The following is a 12393-nucleotide window of genomic DNA, read 5'->3' as shown; positions in this document are numbered from 1 at the left end:
GCGCTTTCCCTAAGGAAGAGTTTTCCAGCAGTAACCTGAAATCACTATGCTCAATATAACTCAGAATTCTTCAGTAACAGGAAAGGACTTTACTTTTTCTAGAACTAGAAACACATATTGTTGGAAACTTTTAATTGTAAAGAATCTAACCAAACAGAATAACCAATCAACTACTAATTCAAATAAATAGTGAACATCTTTAGTTACTATTTGAAAGTAGCTATTGACCTAATAAATCTATATTAACTTTTCCAAATTTCCTAAAATATGTCTAACTATGGCTTTGTATAATGGTAATTCATTATTGTAGTAATAATTACTCCTTTTTTTCTGACTTAAAAAAAACAACTCTTATATTTTGAGAAATGTATTTTATATGCTTAAAGCCAAGTTTCTGATTCAGTTAATTTAATAACTTACATGAGTTGCACTGAGTGTATGAATTTCAGTTATGCTGGACATTTTATCTGGGCCTTACGATGGAAAAAAATCTATTAAATACTACCGGCATATGGCTATCAGACCTTCTCTTTTCTGTGTTCAAACCACTCTTTCTTTGTTTGGTAGGCTGAACTGGAATGAAAGAACATGAGCTGAATATTTCATACTGTGCTGGTATGTATAATTCATGATCAAATCCTTCAAAAAGAAATAGATAAGAAGTACTGAAAGCTATAAATGAAATATTTTTATACTTAACAGAGGCACTGCATAAAGATCTTTTAAGACTTGTCTGCACTGATATCAGGAAGAATTATGAAAAATAACAATTCGCTAAAAAAGAATCAAAGTTGCAGAGAAGGCAACTAAAAAAGAGAAAGAGAAGCAGAGAAAGAAGTAAACAGAAAATAGATCATTCTTGATATAAATTGCAGAAATAGTTTTCTCCCAAGTAATATATGAAAATGTTCACAAGTTTTGGCTCAAGATATTTTAGTCTGTTATTCACTTCTTCCTTTTCTGTTTTGAATGTAAGGTGGATGATCAAGTTTTTAAAAGAAGACTTTCCAAAATACAATTTTAAACATAGAATTAAGGATAAGTATAGTCAGTTCATTCACTGATTTTAACATCTATTATCCATTTATTAATTCCACATATCTTTATTACTGACCACTATATAACTAAACTTCTGGTAGTTGTTAGGGGTATAGGTTTTATAAGCAGAGTAACTATATGTATAATTTATTATCCAAACTAGGACACTTGGAATGTGAAAGGGAATGCTGATACATGGAATGTTGAAGAAATAGTTACAAAATGAGACGGTCTCTGTAAAAGCAAGGTGTATAAACACTCCACTTATAAGACTTGCTCTTTTGACTGTTTTCAAAGTTCTACCATTGTATTAAAAAATGAACATAAAACTGTATAAAGTGATCCGACACAATTTTAATGTGAGCAGCTCCAGTATAGTAGGAAGTGTGTATAGGATGGAGCTCACCAAGCCATAGGAGGTCATTAAAAGTGTTTCAGAGGAAGTAACTTAAAACCGAGGAAAAGGTTAAATAGCAATTGTGTGGTAAGTAAATATCAAGATTAGTAAAACACTAAAAATAAATCCAAAGCCCCTAACCAAATAAATCACCCAAAATAGGAAGAGATTATACAATACCTTCACAAGAAATAAATGAAATTTTGTGTCTGGGTTCTCAAAGTCATATAGTAGGTGGAAAGAAATGCCTAGTCTCAACTGTAGATTCAAATTATTATGAAAAACTGCTAACGTACCATTGCAAAATTCTGTTAAACCGATAGGATAATCTAATTTGGATTAATAATAGAAGCCACAAGATAGTGTTTCCAATTATAAATATAACAGACAGGAGTTCTGCACCACTTTCTCTAAAATAGAGACCCTGCTATCTGAAAACAAGTTTAAGGCACAGTTAGTTATTTTTCCTGGACTACTCTCCCTAAACCACTCATTTCCACTTCTAGCCAAGTAGTTAAACAAAGACACAAGATTTGCTATCTTGTTAAACACCTGAAAGGAGTTTAGAAACTCATGAAAAAAAAAAAATCCAGATGATGCAGGATTTGCCTTATCTTGTATTATAACTTCATGTTATTTTGAGGAGTTACTAGATAATATTTTAATATCTTTTATCAATTAAGATAAGAAAAAATGTATACATATATACACACACATATATATGCAGTTACATAACATATATATAATCCATCTAATGTTCTAAAGAAATTGTTCTTGCAAAAATGTTTTTTATAATGCGAAATATGTATTTCCATAATCATAACTGTTCTCTCAATATTTCCATTTGATATATATAGTATTTTATATAACTAAATGGTGTTAATAAATCTTATTTTATTTTTTTTCCAACATATAAAATTTATTGTCAAATTGGTTTCCATACAACACCCAGTGCTCATCCCAAAAGGTGCCCTCCTCAACACCCATCTCCCACCCTCCCCTCCCTCCCACCCCCCATCAACCCTCAGTTTGTTCTCAATTTTTAACAGTCTCTTATGCTTTGGCTCTCTCCCACTCTAACCTCTTTTTTTTTTTTCCCTCCCCTCCCCCATGGGTTTCTGTTAAGTTTCTCAGGATCCACATAAGAGTGAAACCATATGGTATCTGTCTTTCTCTGTATGGCTTATTTCACTTAGCATCACACTCTCCAGTTCCATCCACGTTGCTACAAAAGGCCATATTTCATTCTTTCTCATTGCCACGTAGTATTCCATTGTGTATATAAACCACAATTTCTTTATCCATTCATCAGTTAAATTTTAAAAAATTAGTTTAACATTGAGGTTAAAGAACTGGATATTTCCTGGAAAATCAATTCTTGTACATAGGAAAAGTTTAAGATGCTTCATACAAGGTAGAACTACTAGTTATTATCTAAAAAGCCTTGATTCCAAATCCATTTCATGATCCATATGCATATTTCTCTTTATAGCTTCTTAATTTGTTTATCCAATGACTGTTCTAAATTCAATAAGTTAATCTATGTTGTTTGGTATACCTAAAGATCAGTTAAAAACTCACAGCCATCAGTTTATATCATCCTACTTCAAAGTCCTTAATCTAGATGGTTTCCATCTCCAATAAATGTCAGCTGTCCATCTACATGGCACAACATTAAACTCAGTTATTATAGGAAACTGTTCTATTCCCAAAGTGATACTCATAGCATTCTCTTTCCTTCACATCCCTTGACTTCCATGGTTTCTATTTTTACAAAGTCAGGCAAAATCTCATATTTTACTTAGTCCACCAATTCCCTTCAACTATGCTAATTAGCATTGATTTTATTATAGCAAATCAGCATCTCCTACACCCTCCCCCCAAACTGCCTCATTTTTCTTTCACTACAATCTTTATCAAGCAACCTTGGAGAACTCTGCCTCACTGGCCACGCCTCTTGCTATTGGTTATTGCTATGAAGTTGTCCTATGGAATGGTATTCAAATCCCACAAAATAATTTTTAAGTGTTTGTCAATCATTTCATTTATATTTCTTGGATGGCTGTTTCTGTGATCATTCTTGAATTCCTCACATTTTTCTTGCAGCAAGATGATCTTAGTTCATGATGTATTTCTCCGATTTTTCAGCATTCCACTGAGGAGACAGCTATTGAGGGAACACAACTCATTTGAAAACTTGAAGTTTCTGCTTGCAAATGTGCTTCTATAAGAGTCTTTAGCAGTAGTGTCTCCATAGGCTATGCTTCCCTGTATGTCATTCTGCAGAGTACTAAACTTCAGCTTCACTTGTTAATCTCTGAAGTATCTAATTCCAGCACTCTAATGAATTCTTATTGTCCTTTACCTGTGGGGATGACTAAGGGGCTACAGCTGGACATACCATTTCCTCATTGAGACTTAGGAGAAAACAGATCCAGTCCTTAATAGTGCTATTCTGGTGTGTGTGTGTATGTGTGTGTGTGTGTGCACGCAATACCCACTATTTTTTAAGCACCGGTGGTTCTGGGTTTATTAATTAACCATTTCCATGTCCACTGATACTATTAATGAACATTGTGGGTGCTATATTTAGCTGCTTATCATTTTAAGCTGAAAGGATATGTTCCACTTATGAAAAATTGTAGGTATTCTCAAGCAAATAAATGTAAATATTTGGAATTCAGAGTATTTTTTTGTCGCTCAAATTACATTGATTTAGAAGTTCATTTGTTCATTCAATAAATACTTATTGAAAAGGGTGGTATATAAGAAACACATACATTGGTTTCAGAATTATAAAATCTGGGTTTGATTTTCACCTCCCCTACTTAGTAGATATCTGACTTAGGTAGGTTATATAATCTCTTTGAACTTCAGTTTTCATATCTGAAAAATGAAAGTAATGATTTTTAACCCACAAGACTATGAGAACTAAGTTAGAATACATGCCTAGAATATAATGTATAATGTTTAAAACATAGTAGATGTTGACTATCTTCTTATTACCTATGTGAAATTCATTACCTATGTGAAAAAAAAATACCCAGAGGAAAATATATGCCAATAGCATGAAGGCCAAGAGGGGAGAAAGAAAAGTAAGAAGTTGTACAATTTTATACTGTATCAAAATACTATCATATCTATTGAATATGGTCTTTGATAAGTTGAAATATGAAAACTAAAGCAAGTAATAAAAACAGGTAAAGATAATGAGCTAGTAATGAAGAAAAAGGAATCACAAGCAATATTAACTTCATCTAAAATAAAGTAGAACCAAAAGGGAAAAAAGGATAGCCTAAGTAGAATGGAAGTAGATTTAAACACAACCAAATCAATACTCGGATTAAAAGTAAATTAAACCCCAATTAAATATTACAACTAAAATAAAATATTGCCAGGTTGGATGATAACAAAGTAAGAAGCAATCATAAGTTGTCCATGTTATTGGTAAAAAAAGGCATCAGTAGCTTACAATAAAAAAAAAGTCATACTAATACTAATAAAAAGAATAAAGACTGGCTATAGTAATACCAGAAAGGTAGATTTCAGAAAGAGAAAGAATATGACGAAAAATAAAGAGACCCTTGGGGGGCCTGGGTGGCTCAGTAAGTTGAGCATCCAACTTCGGTTCAGGTCATGGTCTCGTGGTTCATGGGTTTGAGCCCCACATTAGGCTGGTTGCTGTCAGCATGGACCCTGCTTTGGATCCTCTGTCCCCTTCACAATCTCTGCCCTACTCTCACTCATGCTCTCTCTGTCAAGAATAAATAAAACATTAAAAAAAAAAGAGACTCTTGTAATAGTAATAACTAAGGATGCAATTAAAAAGACAAATCAAAAACATAAACAAAATGTTTACACACCTATTAACAGAACTAAAAGAAGTAAAAAGTTATAAAAGAATGAAGAGATAAAATATTTTTATTATCAGAGACCTCATTACTTGCTCTAAAAAATTGATAGTTCAAATAAACAGAAAATCAGTAAAAATATAATAGACTTGAACAATATTATTGATTAACTTTTCTTAATATTTATAGAACCTTCTATTCAACAACAGCAGGATGCACAATTATTCAACATGCAATTCGATCATTTACCAAAATATACCATATTATGGACTGTAAAGTGAGTCTCTATAAAAATTATATCACACAAAGTGTGTTTTCTTTTTTCAATGAATGAAATTATAAATCAATAACAGAAATTATATCTTAAAAATCTCAAGTATTTTTTTTATTTTTATTTTATTATTTTATTTCTTTTAGAGAGAGAGAGTGCAGGAGCAGGGGAGAGGGGTTGAGGGAGAGAGAGAGAGAGAGAGAGAGAGAGAATCTTAGGCAGGCTTTATGTTCAGCATGGAGCCTGAGGCAGGGCTGGATCCCACCCATCATGACCTGAGCCAAAATCAAGAATCGGATGCTCAACTGACTAGCCACCCAGGCACCCCTCAACTATTTTTAAACTAAATTAAAAAAAAAAAAACAAACCTAACTGTCAAAGGAAGGATGGCAATGACTATTAGAAAACATATGAACTGGATGAAAACAAAGTAAACCAACAAACAAAATTTGTGGGAGGCAGCCAAGGCAGTGCTAAAAAGAAATGTAAAAAGAAGCGCATTAAACACTAACATCAGAAAAGAAGAATAACCTAAGATGCCACCTTAAGAAAATAATGATATGAGAAATTCAAATTAAGCACAAAGTAAACAGAAGGAAATAATACAGACATAAGGTGTAACTAACATAGAAGATACAAAATGGCGGTTGCTGTCTCCCTCAGCACCGTGGGTATTTGGGTTCAAGATTTATTTGTTGGGTGAACTGTTCTGTACATTGTGAGATGCTTAGAAACATCCCTGCTTCTACCCACTAGATGCCAGTTATACTATTTTACGTGTCACCAAAAAAAGAGCATCTGCAAGCATTCAAACACTGCCAAATGTCCCCAAAGAGGCAAAGTTGCCTCTTCCCTCTGCCAGTGAGAACCTCCACTCATACCAGACAATCAATCAATAAACATAAATAATCTTATTACCATTATCAAAAATAAGATGAGTGAAATCACATATATGATAATTAAAGAATAATATGTTTATACTTGACACCAATTTAGAACAATAAATTCAGTGAATTAGATAAAAAGGAAAATCCTTGAATGAGACCTACTGTGAAAGCTCACACTAGGAGAAATAGATAACTCAATAGCCCTATATCTGTAAAAAAAAAAAAAAAAATACTGGAATTGTAGTTTAAAACATACCCACAAAAACTTTAGTCCCACATTGCTTCATTTGAGTATTCTTCCAAGCATTAAAGGAAGAAATCATACCAATTTCACATAATTATTTCAGAAATAAGAGAAGGAGCAAACAATCACTAATATATTCTATGAGGAAGCATTGTCCTCATACCAAAATTAAAAGTAAAAAAGAAAAATCAAGAAAGGAAAACTACAGATAAAAACCCCTCATAAACATAGATGCAAAAATTCTTAACCAAATGTTAGCATATTGATTCAAAAATATAAAAATAATAATGTCATTACTAATTGAGGTTTATCCCAACAATGCAAAGTATATTTTTTTAACATTCCAGAATTCCCTTTGTGATTATATGGTGTTAAGCTGGCACCAAAGTGAAAATTCACTCTCAAGAGAAAACCCACCCCCTTCAGAAATTTTATTTTCTAATAAATACATTCTAAAATCTGTCTCAACTTTGGTTCAAACAAAAACTGTTTGAAACTGTTTACTGTCAATTTGTTTCCCACACAATCCTTTATATTTGAGGTTAGTAAGTGTCAGATAGATTACATAACCTGTCATGGTTTCACAGATAGGAAATTCTGATATTCAAAAGTAGGATATCTGATTTCAACACTTAATATCTCCATTGCCTTACAGTTTCATTTTGTTTGAATTATAAAGCTGCTTCTTCCAGTATCATAATGCTAAGCTATATTGAATCATTGGGCATCTTTAGCAAATTGACTGATATTATCACATACATTTGTATCAATAACTCTACTATGTCCTACTATACAATGAAGTCTCTATTTCTCAATTCTTAACATTTGTTCTATGGGAATACATCTTCAGTTATAAATTCACATAATAAACATATGAGTGTAAGTAGCAATTTTTAAAGTATTTGTGTATACGGGGCACCTGAGTGGCTTAGTCAGTTAAGCACTGGACTCTTGGAATCAGCTTAGGTCATGACCTCACAACTGGTGAGTTTGAGCCCTGCATCTGGCTCTGCAGTGACAGCATGGAACCTGTTCGGGATTCTCTGTCTCCCTTTCTCTCCACTCATCCCCCTCTGATGCTGTTTCTCTCAAAAATAAATAAATATTTAAAAAATAATAAAATATTTGAGTATAGAAGATGTTTTATATTAAGACACAAAAAGAATATGAAAATAATTATTCAGAATTTTCTGGCAGTAATATTTTTCAGAAATATGTGTTATTTTAATATTTTAAGATATTTCTTTGAAAGTATTTTATAACCCTTATATATTACACATGCACGTATATATCTTTTCCTGTTTTGTTTTACTTGGAATAAGGATCAATGACTATAAATCCTACATTGTGCTCATCGCCTTTTGGCCTGGTTTTGCTCTCTTTATCTGTAGATTAAATCTCCTTCCATATCCACAACCATATGAAAGAGGTAATGGATATACCCATGTTAAGCATATCAAGAACTCTGAAGAGTCTGAATTTTACCCTATTTGCAAACTAGTGAGGCAGCCTGTTAGAGTTTCATGCAAGCTGACAGAAAACAGAAGACTCCTGGGTCAGAGATAAAAGTCTATTAATATACAGCAGGCAGCAGGAGCTTCAAGTTCATGCCCATTTCCCATGGTCCCCAAATCCCCAGTGAGCCTGGATGGATGTGTGCACACAGTTGGTGTGTAACATAGCAGATGAACCCTAAAATTAGGAAATTCTAGTCTCTTATAATGAGATGGAAGCAAACCTGCCCAACATTTGCTCCAGAAAAACAAACTAACAAACATCTTTATTGTAACTGTAACAATAGTAAACAACCGACCCTCTGTAGCAAAGAAAAACTCTCTCTCCCAGGGCTGCTTGTTTTACAAACACCCTTGGAAAAGTGGTCTGTAGCAAAGGGACATCAGTGTCTCTGCTATGGTGGGCAGAAACGTGAGAGTCCCACGGAGAACTGACTCCCCACAATGAAGATTTGCAAACCGTGTCCTGTGGTTTCACAGGACAGAGACAAGACTGTTTTGTTTTCATACTTCCTGGTTGGCTTTCTGACTCAGAGATTGGATTGGAAATCTATAATCTCTTATTTTTAATTTGCTTTTACCTAATGATACTTATACACAGTTAGCTCCCCAAATTCAAATTTCCCAGGACAAATCTGCCAGTCGTTTTTCTGTTTATCTATCTGCTGGAAAGTACATAAAGAAAAGGGGAGCACTCTTCATATTAGGAAAGTAACCTTTTCTTCCTTAAAAAAATAATAATTAGTACCTGCCAAAAAGGAATTGGTTTTCTTATTTGTACATCCTTTTTGTTTTTGAACCATGTTAAGAGGCTCTGAGATAGCAACTTTCCACTGTTTTTCATTCTGGTAATTTTGCACTATTCACAATAGAGCAGGAAAGATAGGGAAATGGTTTAGATAACAGGCTCAACTGTGAGTTTTACTTTTGACTTTTTATTTTATGTTTCTTCACGTACATTTCAGTGCAAGGTAATAATAAAAAAAATTTAGGAACTGCTACTCAGATCCATTTTATATAGGAATTCTATCTGTAGATTTTTTGTGTGTGTATGTGTGTACAAATTAGAGCAGATGTACTCTAAAGCTACATTAATATAAGGCGGAAGTCAAAAAAAACTAGATCACTTGGGCCTCCATCTGAGAAAATATGTATTTTTTTAATTTTCAGAGGTTTTTCACCACTATAGCCAAAGTGACAAAGCTTGCTATGTTTCAAAAGAATATTTCAATTGATGATATTTCCATGTTCCTTTTAAAATATTAAAAATCACAGGAGCACCTGGTGGCTCAGTCAGTTAAGTGTCCGACTTTGGCTCAGGTCATGATCTTGTGGTCTGTGAGTTCGAGTCCCACATTGAGCTCTGTGCTGACAGCTCAGAGCCTGGAGCCTGCTTCAGATTCTGTGTCTCCCTCTCTCTTTCTCCCCTCCCCCACTCACATTCTGTCTCTCTGTCTCTCAAAAACGAATAAAAGTTAAAAAGAATTTTAAACATTAAAAATCACAGCTAACCAGATTTCTTCTCTCAGACTACATTCCTCAATTGAAGTACAGAAATATTCTTTTCCAAGCTGGTAGCTCTAATTTTGGTTTTGTATATATCAGGATATTATTCAAAATTTAGGTCTTAAGCAACAAACGTGCAGTAACATTATTATAAATCTACTAAATCCTGTCTGTTCACTAGGTCTTAAAAACATGATTTACCACACCCCTGAAAAATCCCAGTAGTTGCCAGCGTGTTATTTATTCTCACATAGAAGCTGTTTTTTTCCTCCCCCCACCCCCCCACAGGACTTATTGTAGGGACCATCTCAGAATAATATTCTTCTTGAGGTATAAATGACCTCAAGTCATTAAATAAGCTGAGAATGATTTGATTATATAAGTTTGGGCATATTTATATACTCACAGAACCATCACCACAATTGAAAAAATAAGTACCTCACGTCCAAAAGATTTTGGACATGAAACTTTTGCCCACAAGACTTTTTCCTCTTTTTCCTTTTTCGAGATGTCTTATAGTTTAGGTTTCCCTTTAATCTCCAGCTCATTTTGAGTTAATTTTCCTCATGGTGTAATGTATGAGAGTTAATTTTGTCTCAAAATGATGTGCAATCAATTTAACACCATTTTTGAAAGATTATCCTTTCTTCATTGAATTGCCTTTGCAATTTTGTCAAAAATTAACTGAATACATATAATTTTCATATTTATATCTTTATTTGATTGAAGAGATTAACTAATGTTTTTCTTTTTTAAATCACAAATGAATATGGATTTTGTCAAATACTTTTTATGTATCAGTAGAGTTGGTCATATGATTATATTTTCTTTTTCATTTTGTTATGGTTATTTTTTTTCTTTTGGCTAAATACTTTTCTATTTCTCTTTTATTATCTTTCTTGAGTCATGGGTTATTTATAAGTTTGTTACTTAGTTTCTAAATATTTAGTCAGTTACCAGAGATCTTTTTGTTATCAATTTCTAATTGAATTCTATTATGACCAGGAAACATATTTTGAATGCTTTTATTCTGTGGATAATTTTACCTAGAGGGTCAACTGGAGAAAAAAAATTAGGAGAAAAGCAACTTATATTCCACAAGCAGCCTAATGCACTTCATATTAAAGAGAGTTCACTATTGTCATTAGACAAAAACCAATTATGGGGACACCTGGGTGGCTCAGTTGGTTAAGTGTCCAGTGCTTGATCTCTACTCAGGTCATGATCTCAGGATTCATGAGATCAAGACTGAGCCCCCGCATCCGGCTCTGTGCTGACAGTGTGGAGCCTGTTTGCGATTCTCTCTCTCCCCCTCTAAATATCACAACTTAAAAAAAAATTATGGCCTAATTTAACAAGTGGGTACATTTATAAGATATAGGAAAAGAAATACAATAATCCTTAAGAGTTTGAAATGCTGCTCTATTTCACATACAGCAATGAAAATACATAAATTGACTCTAACATTTAGGAATAAGGATCCATCAAAGGAGACTGAGAACCAGCAGCCAGGGCAGTAGGAAAACCAGAATAAAGTAGTGCCAGGAAGACTGAGAAAGAGGAAAAATTTTCCAAGGAAAAGGAGGCATCAACTGTTTCAAATACCACCGGAGCTAAACCAACACTCCTGAAATCATACTTACTGGCCTGCTCCTGTCAACCATGCATCCTTAGCCACCTCCCCACCAGTCCTGCATCCTCAAAGTTGGATTCGAATTGAGACTGTTCCCTTCAGAACACATTACTCAGAAGATGAAAATGTCTCAAATTTCTTCTTTTTCCTCTATCTCCCTTCCACTGCTTATCCATTTTTCTATATTGTCCTTTTAATAAATGAATTTAGGTAACAAAGAACTATAAGCCCATTTAAAACCAGCATATGGCTTAGGCAATGCCATCTGTAACCTCTTAACTAATGAACAATGTTCAGGCACATCTACTTTCTTTCATAATAAAAAAGAATAATACACTGTGACCAGGTGTGGTTCATCCCAGAAATATAAAATTTAATTTGAAATCTAATGACAAATGATACATAAATATTTCTATATTTGTATTAATACTAGTTTATTATTTATCAAATTATAACATTGAAACATTAAATATTGTTATTGTACTTGCCCATCACATAATCATTCTAAAAAACTGTAAATTTTAAAAATCTACTTGACATAAAGCTAAAGTTGAGAATTTCCATAGAGAATTTTTTGAGACTCAATGAGATTGAGGCCAAAGCTTGTTGGTTTATGCCCACCCTTCCCTCTCCCTGTTCAATATTGTAATATATAGATGACATTTGGATGTTTTTAGATCAATTTTATACTTTAATTTTTCTGTGGTTTAAAAATATTGCTCTGTTCCATTGGAACAGACTTGTGAGGCATTATGTAGGGAATGCATTAAAGAACAATTTCTATGGATGCTTATGTAAAATAAGTTCATATAAGAGAAATTATTTTTAGTTATGTTGCCCAATGTCACTATGGTGAAATAAAATTTAAATGTGTATGTAGTCTACTATAATAATGTTAGTTAAACACTTGAAGCATGTAGCTAAGATTTGGCTTTTATCCACCAAACTAATTGCTCAGATAGTCTTTCTCAAAGTATTCAATCCAGCTGAAGATTCTCATTAGAATAAAAGTGATATTGAGAATGCATTTTTTGGATTTACAAACAAAAATC

At 33.2% G+C, this 12393-nt stretch overlaps 1 long non-coding RNA gene across 2 annotated transcripts in view; it reads left to right on the top strand.

Annotated features, from left to right (window-relative positions):
- The window catches only part of LOC109253288 (uncharacterized), an 80250-nt gene that overhangs the window by 48547 nt on the left and 19310 nt on the right, over nucleotides 1-12393 (top strand). Inside the window, exon 6 of one of the 2 annotated variants that reach the window (XR_002074321.2) lies at nucleotides 568-615. The exons of the other annotated variant lie outside the window; for it this stretch is intronic. This is a non-coding gene — a long non-coding RNA (uncharacterized LOC109253288). The remainder of the gene's footprint in view (nucleotides 1-567; nucleotides 616-12393) is intronic. 2 annotated transcript variants of the gene reach the window in all.

The sequence above is a fragment of the Panthera pardus genome, unplaced genomic scaffold (genome assembly GCF_024362965.1).
Source record: "Panthera pardus isolate Hobbes unplaced genomic scaffold, ASM2436296v1 HiC_scaffold_24, whole genome shotgun sequence".
Lineage (NCBI taxonomy): Eukaryota > Metazoa > Chordata > Mammalia > Carnivora > Felidae > Panthera > Panthera pardus.
This window is presented reverse-complemented; position numbering and strand designations above follow the sequence as displayed.